Source organism: Atractosteus spatula, chromosome 3, assembly GCF_055471065.1.
Source record: "Atractosteus spatula isolate fAtrSpa1 chromosome 3, fAtrSpa1.hap1, whole genome shotgun sequence".
NCBI classification, from domain to species: Eukaryota; Metazoa; Chordata; class Actinopteri; order Semionotiformes; family Lepisosteidae; genus Atractosteus; species Atractosteus spatula.
This window is the reverse complement of record NC_142708.1, coordinates 3,904,332-3,930,113: the sequence shown is the minus strand read 5'-3', so window position 1 is coordinate 3,930,113 and position 25,782 is coordinate 3,904,332. Positions and strand designations below refer to the sequence as shown.

Genomic DNA, 25,782 nt, shown 5'->3' with positions numbered 1-25,782 from the left:
AAAAACACTATATATAAAAACTTTCCATTTTACATGATGTGGAACTATACCCTGACAATAAGCTGGGTTCAATAAAAGACATTAAGATATTTTTTTCATATTTCTATGGCTTCTGGATTAATGTACCTGTGACAAAGCAGTCAAATAAATCTTTAATTCCTTTAATTCTTAGTTTTTAATTCTGAGTGCTAAGCAGCACAAATTGGATTTCACATGCAATAAGGGAGACATAAAACAAAAACAGACCATACGTTTAAAAGAAATAAAAAACTGACTGATTACAACAAGAATTTGACTAAAGAAAAAAATGTGTTTACCTGGATATGATTTTGTCAACAATACCATTTCCAAATCAGAGTGACATTAGGCAGACAAAAATGTAACTGATAAGAAATTACATTGCAAATCAAAAATGTCCGCACACATGTGGATATTGAATGTGTTTACGTAAAGACAGGCAATGAGCACTATGCAGTCCACTGCATATAACTGCACACACGTTCAAATGGCAAAAAAAGAATTAAAGATTTAAAGGACACCAACCAAAATTCTGTCTGCCTGTCACTGCATCACAATTTTTCAGACACCCTTAAAAACCGTGCGAATGTCGTGAAGGATTAGCCTGGAAACGGGTACCAGGAGTACAACACATGCATGATAGCAACTGCGAATTATGCATGCAAATGAGCTGCTTTATATGCATGACTGGCGAAGACGCTAATTAAACAATTGGTATTCGTGACTGCACTCACTCATTGGTTAGTGACACACAAGCCAAGCGGAGTATGCCAGCAGACATTTTAAGTCTACCCTTTCGTTCACCACAGCCAAAGCCATAAAATGGTGGCACCATGATAGAAATGGTAAACATGACTGTATTCTTTCCTGCTGCCATAGGCACTGCTGCAGTGCAAGTCTGGCCCTCTGATGAATTTTTAATTTCTCCCCCTTTCTAATAAGAATGTTACGAGGTAGCGCAGATGCATACGAAATGGAAGCATGAGTCATTTCTCATCGGATTTGCATAAAAAGGCAAAAATGCTAATGAAGCAAATGGAGCTTACTGTACATGCTACAATAAATATGCCCCAGCCCATTTTCTGCCACCCCTTACTTGTATATCATTTCACACAATGTGGTGTTGTAGAAAGAACAAAGAAATCTTGAACTGGTAGGTCGTGGCAGTATGTATACAGTATATCTATGCAGGCGCTTCATTTTCTGCCCTTGTAAAAGGCAGATTTTGTTTTCGCACTGTACTTCATAGACATACACGGAAAAGGGACACATCAGTGATGTTCTTGAATCTTAGAAATCTGTATTTGAAGTAATCAGTTTCAAGTGTTCCCCTTGGTTTGAATTTCTAAAGCCTTCCATTTACTTTCTAGGCTCTCTAGGGGGAAAACATCACAGTAATTAATTAGGTACTCGGCTTCATAAAAATTTAGCAGTAAGACAAAAGGACGTGTTTTAAGAAGGTATTTGAACACCACTGTTTTTAAGTTTTCATATTTTCCAGCAACAACATGCAAGTGATATTTTTGTTAACTTCATTAAAGTTAGATTTGTAGAGCATACATATTTGGAAGTTCATATTAACTACTCTGAAAAGTACTGTATATATATATATTTAAACACACAACTTAGGTGAGAATTGGTAAAGACTGATTTACATTATGTTTTCCATAGAAATAGCAGAAAAGACCTAAAGATTTACCCTGACCAAAACTATTGCCTGTTTTTTTTTATATATTGCAAAAAATGTACGTTTAGGTCAGGTCAGTAATATGGCTATGGCCTAGCCTTACAGTTATTTTGAATTAGACTTAATAAATAATTCAGTGTGATATATTATTTACATGCTTTCGTCTTAAGGATTTGAGGAGTATTTCAAACGCAATTATAGTAATTTATTTATAAAAAGAACATTTACATATCATATATTTACAATCAAAAGATAGTACACTGCACAGAAATGAAAAAAGAATAAGTGCATAAGTGGGTCTTCTAGTTAAATATACTTTAAATGGAAAATAGATGCACACAGAAAATGTCGCTGAAGTGAACTACACACCATTTGATTTATATTCTAAGTAAATATTATGCAGTTGTTTATTTAAAAGGTGTTTGGGGCAGAAATAACAACAACATACATTTTTGAACCTTTTCTGAAAAAAAAATATTTGACTTCACAATATTGAAGTGTTACAAACTGGGTTCTTATATGATCTCTGATGCCAGAATACTTGTACATACACTTACACTATATAAACTGATAGACAATCGTGTGTATAAACTAAGTTCTAATTACAATAACACTGAATTACAATACTGATACATAACATTCATATTCATTCCTTGTCCCTTAATGTTCTATATTACAAATAAAAGTCCTTGCTCAATTTCTGTAATGTATAAATCAGAACGTCTGCCATAATTTCCAGAAACAAAATATGGAGGGAAAAATGACAATGACTATCTGGGGGAAGAAAGGTCATCAGAAGAATATACAGTACATATATAAATGTAAAACTAGAACCACTACAGAAACTAAAAGACTGAGTTTTAGTTGTTAAATTTCCAAGTGTCTCAGAGCTGTTAAGAACAAAATATTTCGTCAGAAAAAAATATGTAAAAAAGACGTCTACAATCCGAAGAAGAATAATAATAGCTATTACAAAATAATAATCGTGAATGCAATTCGTCTTTCATATATTGTACTTTGTTTTACCCTTTCAGTCTTTCCGTATATTCCGTATTAAAATGTGATATTTTAATGCATGCCGCCTGGACATGAACGTGACTTTCTGATGTTTTTAATGCGTTAAGCGCCAAGTTCCTTCCTTTGATAAATCTATTATCAACCGATTTTCAAAACAAAAAGTTTCCAAAATCTTATATTACGATAACTGGTTTGCAATTTCAAAAATCAAGTTGCAGTTAGCTCCCCTGTAAATACATTAGCCATTTTATAAATACCAAGGTGTTCACAGTTTCAGGATGGAGATTCTGACAGGAGATCGTCACGTTAAGAAAACAAGGAGAAAAATCGTAGAGCGACAACGTGTTTGATCGATTAAAGCTAAGAGATACTTTAACTAACAGTATATCTCAAAGTTTGTATGACAAACGTTGTACTGGATTAAACACGTTATCATCTTTTTTTTTAATCATGTTTAACTTTGGGCGTTTAAATTGGGGTACTGCATTCACAGCCGAGCACAGGTCCGTTACAATTGTCAAATCTGTTTCTGTTTCCGTCACTGCGCTTCTTTGATTTGCAATTAAACGACGTTCTTGGCCACACAGTATACAGTAAGTGGTAGCAAACGTCGTCGTACAGGCGGCGATGGCAGCACTGCCATTTTGTGAGTTGGCTCTACATTTGACGGCAAAACACCAGATCCCCGAACGCCAACAACAGCTCGCTCTGCAATTCACACCGCCGCTTGAAGCGAAAGTGTTAATCTCATGGCATCATAGACAGGGCACAGCAAGGCACCGCTTTAATCCTCCCTGGAACCGACAAGAAGTTTAAATGTCCATGCGTGATGTTATTAAATGGCTTAGCGCAGATTTTTAGGATTATTTTTTACGTTATTTTATGGAATTTGAAAGCATCAGAATAATCTCATTAAGAAAGAAACAACGGTTATTTTCTTTTACAAAACGATACAGAGAGAAAAGCATGAGACGTTGTTTAAAATGCAAGATGTTACGTTAGCGTGTTATTTAAATATTAAGAATAGACCGGGGCTACAAAGGCGTTTCCAATTTTTTATAACTTTCATTTTGCTTTGGTCGGCCGATGTTACTACTGCAGGTACTGTGAAGGCAAAAGAAAAAAACGCATTGGCAATCATAATACTGCCTTTTTAGCTAAGCGCGACCAACGATTCTGAAGCAAATTTCCATTTAAATAACTTATTTGGGGTAGATTCATCTAAATTCGGAAAATTTTACCGCGCCGATAAGAATAAGTTAAAAACTTTATTTTAAAATCGACTGCGCATCACATATACCCAGTTCAACGTCTTCACTAAAAGTTTGTTGCGATATATAATTAATAGGGGATAAATGTAATTTAACCTAAAACACAGCTGCACCGCTTCCCTGACCTGAGCGTTGTTTGGTGCCAGCACGCGCCCCCTGAGCTCACCTCCTGTTTCCAAGGAAACACCAATCACCGGGAGAGCTCGCTGCGCGCGACTCGGGCGCGCGACTGGAAAGTGGGCGTGCAAAATTTCTTATCATGCACAGCTTGTTTAATACTGCAGTCTCTTCAGATAGCTTTGCTGGGAATCCTTCAAGGCTTTTAATTACAGGTGTCCTGTTACCGGATTGAGGAACAGAATTTCCATTTCAAATCGAGTAATTATCATTCCCATCTCAGAACGAAGGATCTCTGGTATCCATACAACACATATATGCACACATCAATACACATTTCAATATTTCTTTCAGAAAATGCAATAGTGGGTTTACTGGCATTTTACCTCATTTACCCAAGTGAAATCATTACCCCTCAGAATAGGCTATGCACCCCTTTCAAGGCAAAAGGCTGTTTTCAGAAACCCAGCTGAGATAGATGCATGTGAAAATCTGGGACAAGATTCTGAGAATCGGGGAGGGTTAGAACTGCAGGTAGGATAAGCTGCCATGGTCCCAGGAAGGTGATAACACACTGATCAAGTATCCTTAATTACCCAGCACAGGGAATGGAATCCCCAGGGAGGCAACTGAATGAAGAGTCAGTCTTTCGGAAAAAATGGTGTACTGGTCACAACGAGCATGCAGGACAACGTGTGTACAAGGAAAGCAAGGCGGATGTAGGTCAAGAGCTGTTGAGAAAACAGAATTGTTCAAATTGCCAAACTCGAGCGACAGATTTTAAATATTGGTGGGGAAAAAAAGGGCAAAACCGGAGAGTTTCAGGGAAAGATGAAACCACCAGCATGTCTTAGCTCCAGTCTGTGACAACAAACCCATGAGGGAAACTGTTAGAATATATCTACAGGAATACAATGTCTTCTACCATGACACAAAAATAAAATACAAGGGAAGTCAGAGGTGAAGGAGCTATACACGTATGTTTTTCATTCTACTGTGAAACAAACCAGAGGACACAAATGAAAAGCGAGGGGAAGGATACTAAAAACTGGGAACATGCCATGCTTCTCTACACAGAGGGTGGCGAGGGTCTGGAAGAAGCTATTGTTTTTTTTTCAGGTTTTAGGAGATCTTTGGATCAAGTACCTGCCACAAAATGAGCCTATTAAGTCGAATGTCCTCCTGATGCTTGTACCATTTCTTCTGTCTTTATGCTCCGCAATGTCATGCACTGACCCACAGGAGGACCACAAGGCTGGTGAAGAGTTTATATCTGTCATAGTGTCCCCAAACACAGTAATACACTCAATTCTTTACATTTAAACAAAGATGAGGCAGTTCTACACTGGCCTCCTCAGTTCACCTATAATAAACACACTGAAATACCTCAAGCTGAGCTTGACAGAAGAGTGACACGGATACTGCAGAAGGCATTCACCCTGCAAGATGCAAGAACACCAACACAGAGTGTGCACACTGCTCCAAAAGGGGATAATCTCATGAGAACAGTTTGCAGTGCAACATTAGACAATCATATACTCGGTTGCATTTTCTTTGCAGAAAGTTAGTAGGTCCATCCACCTGCCATAATCAGAAAGCTGCTTACTCCTGAAAATGGATACAACAAATTGCAGCCTTTCCCAAAGCATTTTTCATTTTACACATATGGTGCGACTGAGCACTACACCACTGCCCTGCACCACCAAGGGCAGTTTAGAGGTGCCTTTTCACCTAGCCAGTATTTATTAGTTTTCTTTGTTAAATCTTTCTTCCATAGATGTTTTGCAATCTCCTAGGTGTGCTCACAATGTTGACAGACAATCCGAATGAATGCATATGTCTATGTTATGTATAGCATACATATACACAGATATCCGACAATGCCTTCTTCAGATCAGCCATTATGTTCTGCTAGTTTGCATTGGTCTTACATTGACCTGTATGGGGAAGTCCATAGAACTGGGTTTACTTGAGCCCAAATGTGGAAGGGAGTTAGCAAACAGTGATTAGCCGGGAGCATTGGCTTGACTCTCTTGCACAAGGAATCAGAGCTCTGGCATGATCTCCCCTAAAATTTCAGTCCTTTGTGGACTGATGTCACGTAGCACAGAAAGACAGGCATTCATCTGGAGATTCCTGAGGTACTGGGTGCAAACTGTGATTCCTTCACGGATAACCAAGTGTGACTATCAGCTGGCCACACCAATGAGAAAGCGTTACGACACTGCCATGATCTAAGCAATCACCAGAGGTGAACCTCTTGGGCTGTCTTTGCAAAGTAGCATGCCAGGCAACCCGTTTCCTGGGACTCGCCTATTCGGATGCCATACCAACAAAGAGCACAGGCCAGCATTGCGAATCTCATTTATAAAACACAGGAGCCATGTTGCTGTTTTACACAGTGCAAAGGCAGTCGCAAAGCAATAACCCATCCCTTTATTGCTAATGAAATCTACAATCATGTGATCCTTCACAATGTGAGTGTGATATTAGATCTATATTTAGAAACAATAACAAATAAGAAATAAAAATATATTTTCCATTTTCCACACATTTCAGCAGTAATTACTTGACAAGTCATTTTTCTTTGCATTGCATGGTGGTACAGTATATTCTGAATTTTACAGAATTCAAGAGTTGGCAGAAATTATTACAATGTGACATCAGTGCTGTAATTTCTATATGCCAACTAAACAGCATACATGAATATAGATATAAAATTAATACACACATCTATTTAGCAAACGTGGATCAAAATAACTCAGTCCCAGTTCAACATGCTTTCCACTTTTTTCACTTTTGAGCCCAACCTTGAGAAATGAGTCAAAATCAGAGCCAGAACGGGGAGGATTCTGGAAAACATTTACCTTTCAGTGTAGTAGGCAACCCTGGTTTACAAGGCAAGTGCTGTCTGTCACATTAAGCGCCTTAAACTGCCAGGGATCATTTAATGTGATCCATTTCTGTACTGATATGACAACTGGCCAGCAGGGCAAGGGTGTTATCACACAATCCCCAATCGGAAACTTTTAGGCTTTTTTCTTCTCTCAATTATAAAATAGCTCAAATAAATTGAAGCTGTTTCTCTCAGCTATAAATATGTGGCCAGACTAATTTGGTAAACAAACCATTGTTTTCTGACACAGGGATTCTTATTAATTTCACAGTCACTGTTTGGTATTGCCTTGTCTCTCTTACATTTCACTTAATTAACATAAGGTTTTTCATATTTTTTCATGTACCTTTCACAGAATTCGAACAAAACACGTGTGAACTGAAGTTGCCTTTACAGCCAGAACAAATGTTAATTCGCTGTCGTTGTACTGTATGGCAAGTAAATGAGGCTGCATGTCAGCCGGTCAAAAACGATATGAACAGAATCCGAAACGTTGATTAGAAATATTTTTATGCTTTTAGATTTACACTGCATAGTTCTTTCAATGCACAAAATGAAAACAGCACGGTTTTTCATACAATGATCTCTTCCCTTAGCTTAGCAATCGGCATCTACAAGATGTGACGGCTTTCGTGCCACTGTGGTTATGTTTATGCAGTGCCTCTCACACAGTATACTATTGGCTGGCTTATATATAGGCTAGCTTATATATAGTACATATGACACATAGGGAATACATTATATAATCTAAAATGCATAGCAACAGACCAGGAAAAATATTATTAAGAACTCAAAATATAGACAATTATTATCAGAGATACACTTGGTGATACTGCAGAACTGTCCCAACTTTTCCCCTGTGCCTGTATCTTGGCACTAAATCTCACATGAAATGCAACATTTGCGCATCGTTTAGCTACAGGTGTAATTCACAACCTTTCATCAGCCAATTGAAAAGAAGGCTCGGAAAACAACGTGATCTCCCTCCCACCCTCACATTCGCCATACACGTATTTTAATCATACAGTGACAGTGTAACAGGAATGATAAAAGCACTATTTATTTTTAGTCGCTATTTTTATTTGAAAATGCGTCTTTTGATGTGAGCTGCCGAAAGAAAGACGATATATTACATCAGATGGGGAGAAATCTAGTAAAATGCACAAACATATTCGAAATTGAACCCCAAATCTATATATAAAAAAAGTTTGTTTCCTTTGCATTGCCGAAGTGTACACAATATACAGCGGTGATATTGACGTTTAGCTAGGCACTTCAAATTGCGTTTTTCCTTTGTGTTATTTTAGAACTGTGATGCTTTGTATTTTAAAATAATGTTATTCTGTCGAATAACTGACTGCAGTTGCCTGATGTCAGTTCGGCCTACAAAATCACACAAGCACCCCGTGGCGTTTTAAGGACGTTCTTAGCAATATCGCTCTAAATATTACAGTAGGTAGTGTCTAGGATCTGGCAGTGTGCGCATAAATAAGATGGTTGCAATGTTACGTTTTTTAAATCGGCTTTTGTATGCAAAGAATCGCCACACCACCTATATAAAAATATAAAACCTCCAGCTGATGGGAATAAAACAAAAGTCAGCGTGTTATTGTTAGCCCCTGCAATGATATTCCTCTGCTGTGGAAAATATAATGATTGAGATTTGGTCTGTTATTTGCAGACTTCACGTTGTTCTCTACTCTTCTTTACCCTGACATTTAGCGCAGCCCCGGCTGTGAAAACAATGCCACCATTCATGGCTCTAGACGAAGATTCCAATCGACTTAAGCGGGCACAATGAATCGTGGTCATTCACTGGTTACCCATATTGTGTTCTCAAATTTTCTCTCAGCAAAAGTATAATGACTCGGTATTGTGTGGCCGCGTAGACAAGGACTCCGAACAAGAGACACTAGTTTTGTCTGACGGTGTGAGAAAGTCGGGAAGAGCTCTTTTCTTCCAGATGGTGTTAAATTCAGCTGCTTTTTAACATTGGCCTTGCATAGCAATCTGCTGCGCCCTTAATACAAAGAGAGAGCCCCTCGTTCCCACTAGTTAACATGCGTGCTCACGCGACCAACTAACTTCACTGGGACTCTTTGTCGAAACCACCGCGTGTTTGTTTTCTACGGACAATAAACTGTACTTTGCAACATTCTAATTAAAATCTGATCTCCAGTACATTCCCTTAGGTTTGTAACAGTTCCCACTTTCTAAACTCTAAAATGTGGGTGATTTCTAATGCACTGGTATTACGCATTTACACACTCTATTTCACTAAGCACTTTTGGGGGCTAAACAAATGATTGAAATGATCCAACTAGACCCTGCGTTGGCGATTCGAAATCACTTTTGTATATATATATAAAAAAAGGACAACACTCGGTGCTTTTGATTCAATTCAACTCTTTAATCTGTCCATAAATTGGATAACGAAATTAAAGACTGCGGTTAAAACAAACGTCCGCCTAATTAACAACCAAGCAGAGAGCATTTCAACGTGGCTGCATAATAAATAACAATAAAACCGCCAGCTCGGTGCAGCCTCAACCATCAGTTCCTGTGACATTATTGAGTAGTTTGCAGCTAGACAATGGGTTTCCCTGCCATTCGGTGGGGGGGGAAACTTAACATCTTATTACTTTAATTGCACCTGAAAAAACAGACTCCCAGACCTTGTAATGTAAATAGTGATTGTGGCAAACAATGGGCTAAAGTCAGGCAGCAGTCACCGTTTTTACAACACCCTTGTAAAGTGCACAGAACGGGAGGTCTACAAGTACTTTATCATTCAAAGCTTGTTTGTACCAAACAGTGCGTCCACGCAGACAGCCCGCGCTTCCCCACCGGTGGTCAGTACAGTACTAAAGGTCTGGCACGTGCTGTTATGTCAAAAGGCAAGTTCAAAGGTCTTCTGTACAGACGCTCGTGTTATCTGAGGGCGATAATAACACGGGGCTTGCGATTTCTGGGGGCCACAGCAAACTTTTCCTGGGCTTTCCCAAAATTCACCATCCTAAAAATATATTTTCAATCCTAAAAAAAGAAGCAGCCTAAAACAGTTCAGGTTAGATTTGCAAATTCACCACTTCAGCCAATATGACGAAACATTTAGTTTCTTCGCTGATCATCATCACTAAGAGCCCTCATTGAGATCTCCTGGCAAAATTCTCAGAACTAATACCGATGGTTTCAGATAACGGCTTGAACATTCATCAAAATATTAAGAAGGGATTATGTATAGTGAGGTTTAAGATAAGAAATCTGCAATTATATCGTGCCAATAAATAAAGCGTTATACACATATCAAATGTTTTAATGTGTTTGTTTTTTTCCCAGAAACCCTATGTATTCATTAGCATGAGCGACTGCGCCGCAAAGCTGCGGGACGTTTAATAAAATACAGGACAGTAGCTTGACTACCACCAGACACACACTGAACCCCTAGATTACCCTTTTCAGAACTGTTGCCAGTCTGGTTGCGGTGGGTGGGAAACGTGTTCACCGCCCTTTTTTTTAAGTGATGCAGATGAGTCTAGCGCACTTGATATTTTTTCATGACCTAGGCCACCCAGTCCCCGACAGGACTGTCTATCATATTCTGTCCGAGCCCGGCACTGACACTTGGCCCTTGAGCGTGGGAATGCTAGCGTGCAGACGTTCACATCTCCTGCACTCCGTTTAACGGAATCAATTAAGCAAAGCAGACCCCGCGGCTCGCTCGCCCTCTCTCCATTTTTGTCAGGTCCGCATACGTCCTAATTATTTCAGTTTGGGATGCCAGCGCCGTTTCCTGGACAGAACCGGTCATGCCTAAACAAAAAAAAAAGAGAGAGGAGGCGCGCACGTGGTTTCCTCCGTAAATGTCACTTTCATTTCCAGGGCTCGGAGCCGAGTAAGACGGAACATTTTGAACACTTTGACAAGGGGGGAGGGGGACTCGTCTCCATCAAGTGTCTCTGGTTCAGTAGGTTCCTCAAGGAAACCCTTCTGGAAGAAGGAAGCATCTGTTCGTGAATTTTGAGTGGGGACGGGTAGCCTGGATATTTTTAATCGTTTTTTTGCACAGCAACTTTGAGTTCTCTATTCAAATATCTTGACATATATGTATGGGAGCTAAAGTTTTGGAACGACGGGTGGTTTAAAACACATTACATCTATATACAGTATTTTAGATATTCAATCTATGTGTAGGCATACACAGTACGGTACATATATAGGTCTGTTTCGATATGACTTTTCCCCCAGTGTATCTATTACAACTGTTCGCCGAGTGGTGTTACATCATAAGCAGAAGTGTTTCATTATGGTTTGAGCGTTTTGGCCTACCTTCACGTGTAACACTGGGCAGAAAATTAAAGACTACCGGTAAGTATTTTTAATTCTAACGCAGTAGGTGTCTCGAATCGTTCTGGCGTATGCAATAATAAATCCTGAATGACATATCCTTAAAGTATAAAAGAAAATAAAAAAACTGTCTTCTAATTGTCCCAGAAAATGGCGCAAGTTCTGCCTTTTTTTTACCATTTGAAGAGGGTGCCATTTGAGACCTTGATCACAGCCAGGTGTTCTCCTGTTTGTATATCCAATCTGCACGTACTTTCATGCTCCCCTTACTTTACATCCTCCAAGCGTCCACGACGATCCTGGAAGCAGTTTTTACTTTCGGTTATCTAGCTTTATGAAGACCAACACACTCATACAGCTAGATAACCAAAGATAACAACCCACTTCCCTTCCTTTAACGGCATTTCACCCAAAAGTTCTCCTACTGTTTGCCGCAATGGGCTTCTGTTGTCCAGTTTCACCACGCAAACATCACGCAGCTTTTTTTTTATCTTCCTAAGTTGTTGCGCCCCCAAACACACGAAAATCATACTTCCCCGAAGCTCGTCACACCTTTCATAGAAACCGCTGTCCTTCAAAGTTTATCCCCAACTTTTTTTTTTCCCTTCCAAATGTTGTTTTTGTGTCACAAGCCGTAAGCCAGATCCAGATGTTTGTGGTCACGTTAAACAAGCCATTATCGCGGAGTTGAACTGAGCAATTGGAAAAGAGTGAGGTGCCTCCATCCTCGCCCAGGCCTCCATTTGCATTGTAAATTGCTCCATTCTCACAAAGGCTCCTTTGCTTCGGTGAAGACGTTGTGGTATGAGCAATATCCCACGTCGCCAGCCAACTGCACATGAAAAAGAAAATCCCGGTTCCAGAAGAAAGTGTCAAGACGATTCAAGAAACACGCCGCGATCGCTTCTGATTATGCACAGGAGATAATCTACATATTTATTTATTTTGCCAAATGGTGGCAGCTTCATTGCACGTAACGAGCGTGTGTTTTTAAGGGAGGGAGAGAGAGAGAGCCTGGGTCTCACAGAGCCGAGAGCTGAGGAGACGAAGATGCTGTCCTGCTCGCTTGCCGCTGCCAACGGTCTGAAAGAAGGAGAAAAGGGCCATCATTGAGGGAGGGGGGAGGGAAAGGAGGGGGGGGGGGAGCTTGCAGTGCCAAAATCTGGACCAACCGGACGAGGTCAAAGGTCTCGGACCGCGGGACTATAAGGTAATGATGATGTCATGAGAAATTCTCAAGTACACGTTTATTTAGATGCATGAGTGATCGGCAATCTGCCCGCGTCATCAACAAGAGCTCGGGAATAATTCCTGCCTCCTTTCCCCCCTGTAAACAGTCTAGAGACCCAGGGAAGAAGGGGGAAAAAAATGCTCCGCGGGGCTGAAAGCACTCCTTGCTGCTGCTAATGAAGATCGCTCTAATATCCAGACTCGGGGAGAAATACTCTCTGAGGACAGATGAAAGCGATCCGGAGCTGTCTGAATTTCTCTTGTAGCGGTCTCTGCTGAGAGGCGAGGCGCACTTGGCTGCTTCACCAGACAGGGCCTGGTTTCTGCTACTGGAAATCGGGTCTGAGTAACGCAGTGAGTCGAGGTATAATTACATTGACAATTTGCACGGGTGTCGTGTTTTGATGGCTTCATAGCTCACATTACAGTCATACCGAGCGTCTACAGTGATTTACAGGTACCCGCATCGTAGCATCCTCCTGTAAACTGTTTTTTCAGATGCTCTGTTCCAGAATGCGTTCTGCATTCATCAGGCTAACGTTTGATTTCAGGTAGGTTTCATTCTTCCTGTACGATTTCAATACTTACTCTCTATGAAATTCTCGTAATGCACCATTTTGTGATATGAGCACAGTGCATTCCATTATGCTGAGCACACCTTTATATATTCGCTGCTCTATTTAACCACGGCAAGAAATCTCATTTAACAAAACTAAGTAAATACCGTGTTCCAGTAACACACATAAGAAAAAAAAACACACTTCTTCAGTGATCTATTGTTTCGGATTCAAAAAGTGTACGGATCACATTAAAAGACGCAAAAGCGAGGGTTTCTGTTTGTATTTATAAGTAACCCACACATAATACGTGACTATGTAATTAAAAAATAATCAATTTCTGTCATCATAAGTGTCTAGGGTAGAGAACTGATAACTAAAAAGACTCATCATACCATCATGTAAATAATGAAGAACGCCATAGTGAAAGACAGTTATTATCTCAAACCAGATCATCAGAAACTGGATTTTCAATATCGTTTAATGAACAAAAGTCCAAGCTCTTTAAGTCATAATACATCCCAGTGCATCTATTTTAAGACCTGCAGACTTGGGAATTCACAAACATGGAACGGGTCTGAACTGCACTCTGTTGCGGGTGTTTCAGAACCAGTGAGCATGTTGCGAGTAGTTTTCCATTGACAATGGAAAAGAATAAAAAAAAAAGTTCATACAGAATTTGTTACGATGGTAACTGCACCACACCGGGCGTCATATTGAATTTCATCAACGCTTACACACGCAGCCCTGTCTGTCTGCGGTCTGCAAAAAGACTCACAGATACCTATATATACCGTATATACGTGTGTGTGTGTGTGTGTTGCAACGCGTACATGCACACATTTCAAAGCTCTGAAAATGGCAAGGTTTGTGACACTGTCGCATATCACCAGAGAAATGATCACCATAGCTAGAGCACAAGTCTTGCACATAAAAACACCGGGGCCGTCAGACTGTCCCCACCTGCTACACAGGATACACAGGGAGCGTGTGCGTGCGCGCGCACCCGCCTGGGTATGGTGGAGGGGTCTCTTTAAAGGTGTAGTGGGTATTAATACAAAAAAATATATAGCATTCTCCCCAGAACTTTTTTTTTTATTATTTACTTACGATCCCACGCCCGCGGCATAACCGCACCACAGCCACGCCATCAGAAATCAGCGTGAAGCCTATGCGAATCCTCATTTTGATGTGCTCGCAAGCGGGCATTTCTAACCTTCTGATCCTACTACAGTCAGGCAGTCTCGTTTCTACAAAGTAATGCCACAGACCAGGCTATTTCGTACGGAAGGAATGGGCAATAAATGAATTGTGTTTGAGGAGGGCAGTGGCAACTGTATAAGCGGTCAAGATGGGACAAATGGAAATAAGTGGGATTTGTATAATATAGAACATTGGACCTTCTAGTATAACATCAATATTAAAAATACTATTTTATATATAGCCTCTATTTTGAAGATAAACACTCGGGGATAGAATTGTATAAAAAAAGGCCTGTTTCACACCGAATTTAAATCGTGATGAAAACCTGTGATCAAACATCTAGATCTATTCCGGTTCAGACGAATACAGCGTCAACAACATTCACTGAATATCGTTGGCACATCAATACAATTGACTGTGCAGCTAAAGCCGAGCAGGATCAAACTTCAAATGTTTTAGACGTAAACTCACTGTGGTCTCTGCCGTTTAGGCCTACACCGCTTTGCTAAAAAAAAAGATTAAAGTACATTTAGCAAGTACAGCATGTATTTGTATAGTAGAGAGTCATTTTTTTTACTAGCTCTGAATAATTTCCGTCAGTGACTGGCTTTGTCTCAAAAGAAAAGAAAATCTTTTAGGATAACGTCACCTAAAGACTTAACGTGCCAAAGATGACTGGAACAGCAACGATTAACTGTCATATCCAGTAGGCTGCCTTTCACTCGCACTAGATAGCTTTAAAAGTAATCATAATTAAAGGCTAAGAAAGTAGCAGCTACCAATCTGACAATTATGTGTTTCCTGTTCGTTAGCCATGTTACAAATTCACAACCTGACAGGTTTTTTTTTACATCTCACACGTATGATATGTGCCCAAGGACAAATATATGGTCCCTTTGACCATTAAGATTTGTGTAGGTTTTTTTTTGTCCTCACGTCTCTTGTAACTGAAATTTTACTTGTTAAAACGTACAAAAGTCATAAAAAGACAATGGCACAATGACACCAGTCAAATGAGTCACATTCGATGTGTAATCCCATCGCCCACACTAAAGACTGAAGAGTTGTCGATGAATTATACTCCCATCTTTTCTGGAGATCAGACTCTGAAACATTACAAATCCAAATAAAAAAAAATCGAAATAACTATAAAAACACCGTGGATCGCAAATGTCAATTTCCAGTTTGTACCTGTATCCCACTAAGTCTGCCCACCTACATTTAATGGTTATCCAGCTTTCATTTGGCATTAAGATTACGAATTTCGTAACCTACAGTACTTTACAGAAACGATTCTCCTTTATTTCAGAAAGGAAAAAAAAAGTTGATTATGTAACTATTACAGTTTACTCTTCTCGTTAGGCGATGAATCTGTCATATACAGTCCGCCTATGAGCTAATTTCAGATTATTGTTTTTATCATCTGGAAGAACAAGAAAACTATGAAGGATGAATATACTCTATGAAGTATGTTTCTACGTTATTGTGACACATTCTAAGAAATACCCCCAATATGCAATACGAATATGAAATAGTCGTTCAAGACTTCCTGAATTTCTCGCAATAATTACTGCGTTTTCTCTATTTTTACATAATACCCTATTGGCTATATTTCAGTATTGTTCAGGTACAAACGACAAACCCGTGTATATGCACGAAATGACAAAAATAAAGACTCTTTCAAAAAGGAAAATGAGTATTGTGTTTTATTGTGCGTGTGTGTGATTTCTGTAACAGAACAGGGACTATAGGTGATGGTTTCTCGGGGAATGTTGTATGTTTATATCCGATTTCTCCCAGACACGCGGTCTCACTATTTAATCGCTGAGTGGAGCAATTAGCTACCCCATTCAATCGCAGTTTCGTGACGTCACTGAAGTAGGACAGAGCAAATCTTTGCATAACTGGTTCTAATTTGGAGTTTAACTTCGAGCGTCGCTGTCCCTCGGCAGGATTAATGAAAACAAAATTACAATCTGGCGCACCGGGTGATACATTTATGCTTTCTCTTATGGAGAAACGAGTATGGAAACTAATGCAAATAAATATGGGCATAAGGGGGAAAGGGTATGTATTTTGAGCAAAATACAGTACGAAATGTTTGTATGTCGAAACCACCTCAAAACAATTCCGATATCACAAGCATACAGCATTAACGTTTGTGTACGAGTGTGTATATAGAGATATGAACACAAGCTCATACATCAGCACCCTTTCATGCAGTTACAGCTATGTATAGGGTCGTTACAGATAGTTCACATATTTTTTAACTTTAAACTGCACCCAGGGCCGGTGTAACATTAGCCTCGATGCTTATTAGCTCTATACCCAGTGCCATCACAAAGCGGTACATTTTGTCTCGGTTACGGAGACCAGCATGAAGTCTCTCTACTTTATTAAGAAACGAGTCAGGAAATAGAAAGCGGAGTCTGAGTCATATTCTAGCTCCGTTTCATATTCTCCTGGAAGTTAGACCCCTGAATAAACTCAATCACTCGCTAAAGACATTTTGTTTGCTCGTCCTGGCCACAGTTACTCGGTCCCCTGGAGTTCGCCTCCTGGTCGACAGGGAGACTTGAAGTGCCAGTGCCAGTGACCGTGGGCTTGAGACGAGCTTCGCTGGTCGAAGTGAACATGACTTAAATCGCATTAGTCTCTGGAATGACCTTTGCTATACGGTTCTTAGGTTATTATTTCTGGGTGTATTATAATTGCTAAGACCCTCTTCTGTGTTTATACACGGAAACACGCTGTCTTACATAGACCATCCCAAAGTTTTCATAAAATAAAAACCGCATTGTATGATACAAAAGGTGTATTTCGGTGGCAAGCATTTTGAAAGTGCTCAAATGGAAAACTGGGAGATTTTACATTCTGGTTAAATCTATCGGCATGATTTGCAAGATATCACAAGCAATTGTTACATACTGGCATGTATTTAGTGGCCACTGTTTATTTCGTATTTTCTGCGATCATCTGGGGCGCATTTTAGGCAACAGTGGAGTTCCAGCAACTGCCCACTAGCACAAAATTATTCATTGTGCGCAAAACGGGTAGCCCACAGAAAAGCCCATCACAGCAAGATAATTAACAGCACAGTAATTATCGCTGCGACTTAATTCTTTATGCTACCTCACACCCACTTCCATTACAATCCCGCCAGGTTAGAGAAGGGTCTTCAAGTTCGGAAACGCTATCTCGAGGCGTGAACCACTCCAATGCACAGTTTTACACAATTACACAAAAAATCATTCAAGTTTCCTACTTTTTAGCAACTGTAACAGTGGGCACCAGGAGGTTTTAGAGTAGATCAGATTTTGTGGACAAATGTAGATTTCATATAGATATCATAAAGTATTATATATAGTATATATTTAACTACGAAGAATTAAAACATGTACTTACAAACATGAAAGGATGTTTTGAGCAGTGTACAGCAGGCTCTTTCAGCAGTCCTCACGTCGGAAATCATCCAGCAGAGAAACCTTTTGGACACTCAATACTTCCCCTGAATCCAGCCATACTCGTCACCCACTCATTTTAAAGTTGCCGCCGATACTCAGCTCATTAGACTTGCTTCGGCTGCTCTGAGTTAAGCAGAGGCAATATTCCATCCACATGACAAAAAAAAACTTTCCCATAACGTATTTGTCTTCTATACACCCAAATGGTAAAGTGAAGGGCTGTGGTGGGAGACTAAGTTTTTGGCGTTGGCCGAGGTCTAGTCCATCCCTCCTTGAGAATGAGGACGTGCTCGGAAATTCAAACAAGTTCCCCAATTCTTTTGTTGCATATGAACTGTAGACCTATTGTTCATCTATTGCCATGGACTTTTCGTCCTTCCCAGAACAGGTTACGGGCTGATAGGAGTAATGAATTTGCTTCGAGCCTTTTTAAACCCACTGTGACAAACGGAACAAATTCAAATTTCTTTACAGCACAGTGACGATACACTCAGCTGCACGCCGGGTCCTATGCGTTTTAGGAGCGGTATTACCAGAACGTCCCAGCTTTTATAGCAATGAGTATTATTGCCATACTCTTATTTTGCATTAATTTTCTTTATTCTGAAGTCAGTGTTACTCCGACACTGAAGACGACGAGAGTTAGACTTGAAAAGTGATAAAAATCCCCCTTGCCTTAAATTCAGACATTGGTAACGGATTACTCTCCCACTTAAAAACGTTTTTAATGAAATGATTGGCACGTCTTTACTTGGAAGAAGTTTGCACGGCGCTATCTTGCGATATATGTTTCAGACTGCTTACAACATTCGCCGCTCAGAAATGATAGTCATTTTTTAATCAAAATCGGTTCTATTTCATTGCATCCAACAGCACAATTACAACAGTTTATAATAATCCATTATTTTAAAATTTCTCAGACCTTGTTTTCATCTGTGTTGCTTTGAACCGGTAAAACCCAGCTTTCGTCGTCGATTATGTTTTCGCTACCCATTCGAAAAAAAACCTGCCAGAAATACTATTTTAGGTAGATTTTATTATACTTTTGGTTTGTGTTCACCGGAAGAAGACAGTGTCACTCATATCTTAGCATGGATGTATTTTGTTTAGTTGATTTTTGCTTAATTTACTATTAAAAAGCTAAATACCTTCCACCGTAGGCCTTTGCAAAAGGTTTTGCTTAAGCACACAGCAAGAAACAATTTTGTGCTTTTAAGACGTAATTTGAATTAACTGAATTTTAAAATTAAAATGTCATATTTTTATGAATGCATGTAGGCTTCACCCATAGGCTATAATTTTCCAGATATTTCTATATGATCTTCCTCGTCTATTTTTTTGTTCTGTTGTTGTTTGTGGTCAGTGTCGCCAACACCATGAACTGGAATTATTTCACAACTTTCTCCCGATACTCTGAAGCACAGCAGTATCTTTCAAAAGCCGGACTAGCTCGGAAGCGACATTCAGTTATCACTGCAGGCGTATCCTTCTGACTCGCTCAGACTCACGTTTGGGTTTAACAGCGAGGTCACGTCCAATGACGTAGTCTAGCATATCTGCTACGCGCAACAGCCATATTTAAATACATCAAGGAAAATTAGTGCATCAAAATATGCAAATCCTGCTTGCATAGTCTCTCTTCCAGCAGACGGACTAATTTTCCCCCCAGATTTATTTTTTCGACGTTTTAAAAAAGCCGTATGTTTGTTTTTTGAAGCTCCGGTTGTGTGTGTTGCGCGTCCTCAGAAAGCCGGATAGTGAAGAAGCACTGATTCGAGCTGAAGAAGTCTGCTGTGCATAATGAGACGTCCGCTGCGCCATTCTTATAGCACCGATGCTGTTGGTTCCTGCGAGTGTATTATTTTTAATATTGATGCATATGTAAAAGGTATATTTGCATTTATTTATTTACTGGATGTTTGGGTTTTCTTAAGCGTTTCTTGAAAGAAAATGTTATTCACGGTTAGGACGGGACGTGCAACTTTCCATACAGATTAGGCGAATAAAAATTAATTTTAAAATAACATTTTTCTTTAAGAGGTTATGTAAAATGTTGAACTAATGCAAATAATGTCGCTTACAAATGCTCTGGCTGCGTTTTAAAATTGTGGCTTCAAAATCATTCTAACAAAGGCATACCAGATCAACAGCAACAAAGAGGCAAATGAAATCAACCTTTTCAGAGCGAATTTACTTTATTCCTGTAACTTAAAATTGTAATGTGTTGCAATATAAGGCGCTATTTAAAATCCCAGTCCGGATGTTTTGTAGCCCTAATAGCACAAATAGCGATGCGGTGGTCAAAATATTTTTTCCCTCTACGAACATAAAGTAAAAAGTACCAGCAGAGCAAAAAGTGCATTAAGCAATTATATTTCATTACGAGAATCGATACCGGCACAAAACAATTTACCACAGATTTCGTATTGCTGGTGTTTTATGTGAGCAGGCTAGTCGTTATTTATGATCATATACACATAGAGTTTGCCCACCGCAGTAATGTGACCTAATCCCTTTGTAATGGGAAAGTACATGTAAGCTCATTAAAACTCTTATTAAGCCATTTCATGTGTTTATGTTCTAATTTTGATATGTGTAACCCCAATAGTCCCCTTATAGTAAATTAGTCAGTGTATTGACTTACCTGCTTCTATATATATATTTTAAGCCAATAAAGCAATCCTCTCGAAAAGTCTGCCATGAAAGTATCTTTAACAGATTATGCATAGCAAATATTCAAATGCCCGGTTGCAGTAACCCATCTAAATCGCTCTGTGGTGGTTCCCAGCGGTACCTCTGCCTTCTCGTTTTGTGAACCTTGTACTAAAGTGCTTCTATGATATGTCACCCAATAAAAGTGGCCAGACGGCCACACGTAAAGATTTTTTTAGCCAGAAAACAGACGATGTCATTGACTTATAATTTGTTTGTCGTGCCAAACACCTCTTATATCGTTCATATATACACAGGAATTCAAACGTAGACGTAATATAGTATATTATATGGACACACATAAAACTTACACGTTTTCAACAAAAAATGTATATTTAAAATTAACTCACCTAATATAAAATATTCCCCCCTTATATCTTGGTGACTAGGAGTTCTGTCACACGTGGATTGGATCTCACTGTGCCACAAGACAGACACAAGATTACCATATTGATGCATATTCACTGCAAATCAAAATAGCAGCATCCGTCACCCGAATAATGAGGAGTGTAGTGGCTGCACAAGTAAACGGTGTTTTTTTAAAAAAAAAAACCCAACTGCGGTACATTGCGTAATGTCGAGGTTTTTTAAAAAAAATGTTTGTGACCACGTAAATTCAGCATATTCTAAATATGTTCGTTATCGCTTATTATTTCGGGACACTCAAGAGAAACCCTGCTTTACACGAGGCAGAAAGGCGGGCTGTTAATTTCGTGTTTTTAGAGAAGGGATGCCACATTAAAGCGGTTGTAGATTCAGTAATATGACTCGATAAGGTGTATTTTATTGAGTAAGATTCGGAAATTGCGTTTTCCTGTGCGTTGTTGGGTAGGGAAACTCCTTGTGAGTGGAAGTAATGTACATTTGTTTCGTATTCCGGACATCTTTAGAATAGTTCTACAATTGCTGTGTTGAACATACAATAATAGTGCAATTCTCGGTTCTTAAACAACGAAAATAGGGAATGTTAACCTGGTAGGGTATGCACTACTTAACGTCAGGCTCAATTAGTAAATGTATATATTATTATTCTATTATATATTATATTAGCCCTATTATTAGAAACCGAGCATTAGAAAGCAAGACATGCATGCTTGCCTGTGTAAGTATGCAGTGTTCACAATAATTATTCAGTAACTATTTTCTGTAACATGCGAAAAAAACTAAAAGTGTTAGCAAAACATAAAAACTTAAGGAATTGTAACATTGAAGAAATGTTAAAAGCGTAACGAACACAGGCCTGTCAAGTCATGGAATTTTGTCAATTAAATGACATTATCCCCACCTCTATAATGTAGAGCAGCTCGTCTAAATGGTGCTAGTACACTTAGTCGTGGGACTAAAACACACAGTATGTATAAGAAGGATAATTATTTGGGGTGTTACTATAAGGCTCGCATTTTTTAATCCTGCACCAACCCCGATTCCGAATAAAGCTCGTCAGGCTGAGTGCTTCACGCCTTTTCCTTCTCCAAAAAGTAATCTTTTTTTTTAATTAACAGCTCATCACGGTGTAAGAATCTAAACATGCTCAATGTGACTGTGAGAGAAAAAAAAAAGTTTCGAGTAGTGCTCTTTCGTGCCTCCCAGCCAGCCTATAAAGGCATTTAGAATTTGTGGTAAAGGCAACTGACCGTACTGAAAGTTTGTTGCCTGTAAGTGGAAAGCTGTCTTTCTCGGGTTCGCGTCTTCCACAGAGTATCAGAGGAGATGCCGTCTGTCAGGACATTAACCAACACCTGAAGACGCCAGCTCCTTGCGGTGCCTCCCCCGTGTTTCACGGTTGGCTGAAAAAACCCATCTTTTAATTCTTTAGACCGCTTGCTCTGCGCTTTCATTCTCCCATCTGAGACTGGAGAATTAAAATTTGGATTCAAAAGATGACATTACCTTTGCTGTAGGAAAATAGTTTGAGGTTAAATGAATATATTTGTGGTCAAATGTAAAAGGTGTTTTAGCTATTTCCGTGAAGGGTTTCCCCTCATGCGACACGAGTCCTTTTCTCTTTCTTTTTTTTGTACTTTCACCTTAAGATGATCGCCCTTAATGAGCTCTTGGGCAATATCTCTTTCTCACGATTTTGGTAACAATGCTCTTGACACTTTGACGTATTTTCAGTGCACCTTGTGGCTTTACTGTGTCTCCCGTTTTCCTAAGCTTGGGTCCAGCTCCTTACAGACCGAACTAGAACACTCGACCAGGAAAATCTCAACATATTAAAAAAAAAAAAGATTCTTCTACTAAGCATCGTAATTTTTACCTACATAAATGAAATTCGAAAAATCAGTATAATCCACTTTAATTACAATATCATCTTGTGAAAACATACGAAAAAGTTTAAGCCTTTAGCATAGCTTAACTAGGCTGTTGACAAATAACGAGTTCACGAAATTCTTTACGGTTTAAACTGCACAAGATTATCGTGTGCATTTTATTTCAAATACCCAAATCAGTATATATAATTATATATTAAGGGGAAATGCACATATATGACGTATCTGAAATAATGGCATTCACGAATTTACATTGTTTAATACTTAATGCTTAATATAACGGCTTTATATATCGAGCTACAGAAAAGCACAGTAGACTACCTCCAGATAAAGACTTGAAGTTGTTAATGTGCTCATAATACACCCGATAGATTAAATGTACTTCTGAAATGTTAACGAACCGGCCTCCCTTAGTATAAAATTTGACTTGTTAGATATAAAACAAAAAGATAATGTGCAATATTATATCTTCGTAGTGCACAATGGTCATCTACAGGGTAAGACCGTTTTCCTTCCTATATGAACTTCACAATGATACAAATGTTCTTGAACAGACATTGTAATGACTAATTTATGTATTGTGTATGTATTCTTGTTCACGTTAAAAGTCATAAAAGATATCGTCGAGTTTTCCCTGAATTAAAAACGTTATAATACATAGATAATTATACGGTTCTTAATTTTAACTGTACAGTATACTGTAACATACAATGTTTCTGTTCACGTACAATGTTTCAATTCAGTTACACATTATGTATGTGAAGTTAGTGTCAATTAGTGTGAAAACTGGCAAGAAAGAACTGTCGTAAAAACGCTTTATTCGAACATAAAATAGTAGAAAATTAAGTGTTACCCAATAAATTAAAATAGAGAATATGAAATCTGTGTTCTCGAAGAGACAAACTAGCGTAAGCTTAGCTAATACATTGACATTTTTGGCTTTGCGTTAAAATACAATGGGATTTAACCTATTTTCTTCTTAAAATGTACTTTTTATTTAAATTAATTTATACATTGTATTATGAGTCATACAGAATGTTTATGCCTTTCCTCCGTGTGATTGCAAAGGAAACCAGCCATTAATGACTTACTGAGTTATGGCGACACCTGCTGGCTAAGCAGCAATAATACAGAAACCATCTGTCAGAAAATGATGCGTAATTTTCTAATTCAACATTTTCTTCAAAAATGCACGTTTTCTGTTCACGAGAGGCAAAAGAATGGAGTTGAAGATGACTGAAATTGGTTGCAATAAAATATGTTTGTAACAATTCAATGAACAAAGTCTTAAATCAAGAAAACACCACTTATTTTAACCTATTAGGTAAACGTGTATCAAAATCAATCTCCAGTTCATTCTACTCTTCCAAACCAATTAAAAATATTTAGAGCCATTCTTTTTTTATTTTTGGCTATGAGTAAATCTTTTGAATATGGTTGCCATTTACGGGAAGGATAAAGAATGTGTAAAGTCTCTGATTTATACTAAAAAAATATATATTGTGCTGCAGAAAATTTGATTTCAGCTTTAACTGTCGGTATAAATAAGCGCGTTATATGCCCATTCTCTTAACTATCAATCACAGCTACTAGTAGCAATGCATATAGAATTTACCGTGTTATCAACATTTGTAGCAGCATGTTTTTTTTATTAAAAATGTTATTTACCACTTAATTATAAAGCAATGTCTGTGAATGGCACTATATCGGGTAATTCTGTATTATGTGTATTATCATTTGTGCATTGCCAATGTATCTTGACATCAAGCATTATCGGACAGACTTTTACGTTTTCTTCTGCACATACAGTTTTGACCTATTCGTTTAATTCAGAAACGACCATAGCTAAATCCTACGCCAGTCAGTACATCTATCCATCTGTGTGTCTTAAATATAGAGTTAAATCTTGTCTTTTTCTCTCATTACTGGGTTCCTCAGTATGAGCAAGTTAGCTGTACGTCACAGGATCTTTTCACTCGGTATCGAGCATCATCTGTCTGTCTCTCGGGCGATAGATAAGGCAGTCATGAGCATTGTTTTTTATTAGACTGAGATGCCAGATTGGACATTAATTTAAGTGTAACATAACGTCACTAACCTTTCCGTTAAAATCCGCTCATTAGCTAAGCTACAAGGCCAAAAGGAATATTATTTCCATAATAATTGATCATCACTATGACTTCACCTGTTCGGATATTTGCAGTTAGTATAGAACAGACACTCTTGTTATGGCGGTTGGTTTTCAAGCTCCTATTCGATGTATTCGATAGAATCGAAGCCATGTTTGTGTCGCAGTGCAGTGAAAAACCCGGTTTACCCTAAAAAATAAAATCCGAAACTGATAGCATTAAATGGAACTTGAATACACAAGGTGTGTGTGCGCCCTGACACGCACAAAAACACACCTCGGGATATTGTTTACCCCATCGTTAGAGATGCTGCAATTTTGTATTGTATTTGTGTTGGAATACAGAATATTTACTGTAAGGAGATATGTATATATACTTTAAAGTATATGATATACAACTCAAAATCATTCCAGATTTAAACATGACCAGTCATTGGACGAATATACATTTCTAAATGTGGACAAATCTAAATTACTCTTTGTAAAGCAGTAGCCTAGACCTTATCTAAATTGCCAAATTAAAGTTTCAGCCCCTGTACTTACCAGTGTTATGCCAAATCAACCAGGGCTCCTTGGGCTTCGTTTTAACCTAACATCATTCTTAAGAGTTGGAAAAAATCCGACCTGCTCGTCTATACCAAGCATCATATATTGGCGGATTAAGGGACCAATGTCATAGTACAGAACGCCAGCCAAGAACACTTTTCAGCAGACCAAGCCAAGAGCTTTGGGGCTGTTTAATTTGTGTATGGAGTCCGCACCTTGCCAACGGATGTGAAAGTACAAAGGAGTATCTGTTTGGAAACCGTCTCCTAGTATAAGGCTTGTTCACAATACGGCCTTCGTAAATTGTGGGAAAAAG

General features: G+C 38.8%; 1 long non-coding RNA gene across 1 annotated transcript in view; it reads right to left on the bottom strand.

Annotated features, from left to right (window-relative positions):
- Positions 1-18,061, bottom strand: part of LOC148837287 (uncharacterized) — a 69,784-nt gene extending 51,723 nt beyond the window's left edge. Inside the window, exon 1 of the long non-coding RNA XR_016090834.1 lies at positions 17,749-18,061. This is a non-coding gene — a long non-coding RNA (uncharacterized LOC148837287). The remainder of the gene's footprint in view (positions 1-17,748) is intronic.
- Positions 18,062-25,782: the final 7,721 nt, after the last annotated feature.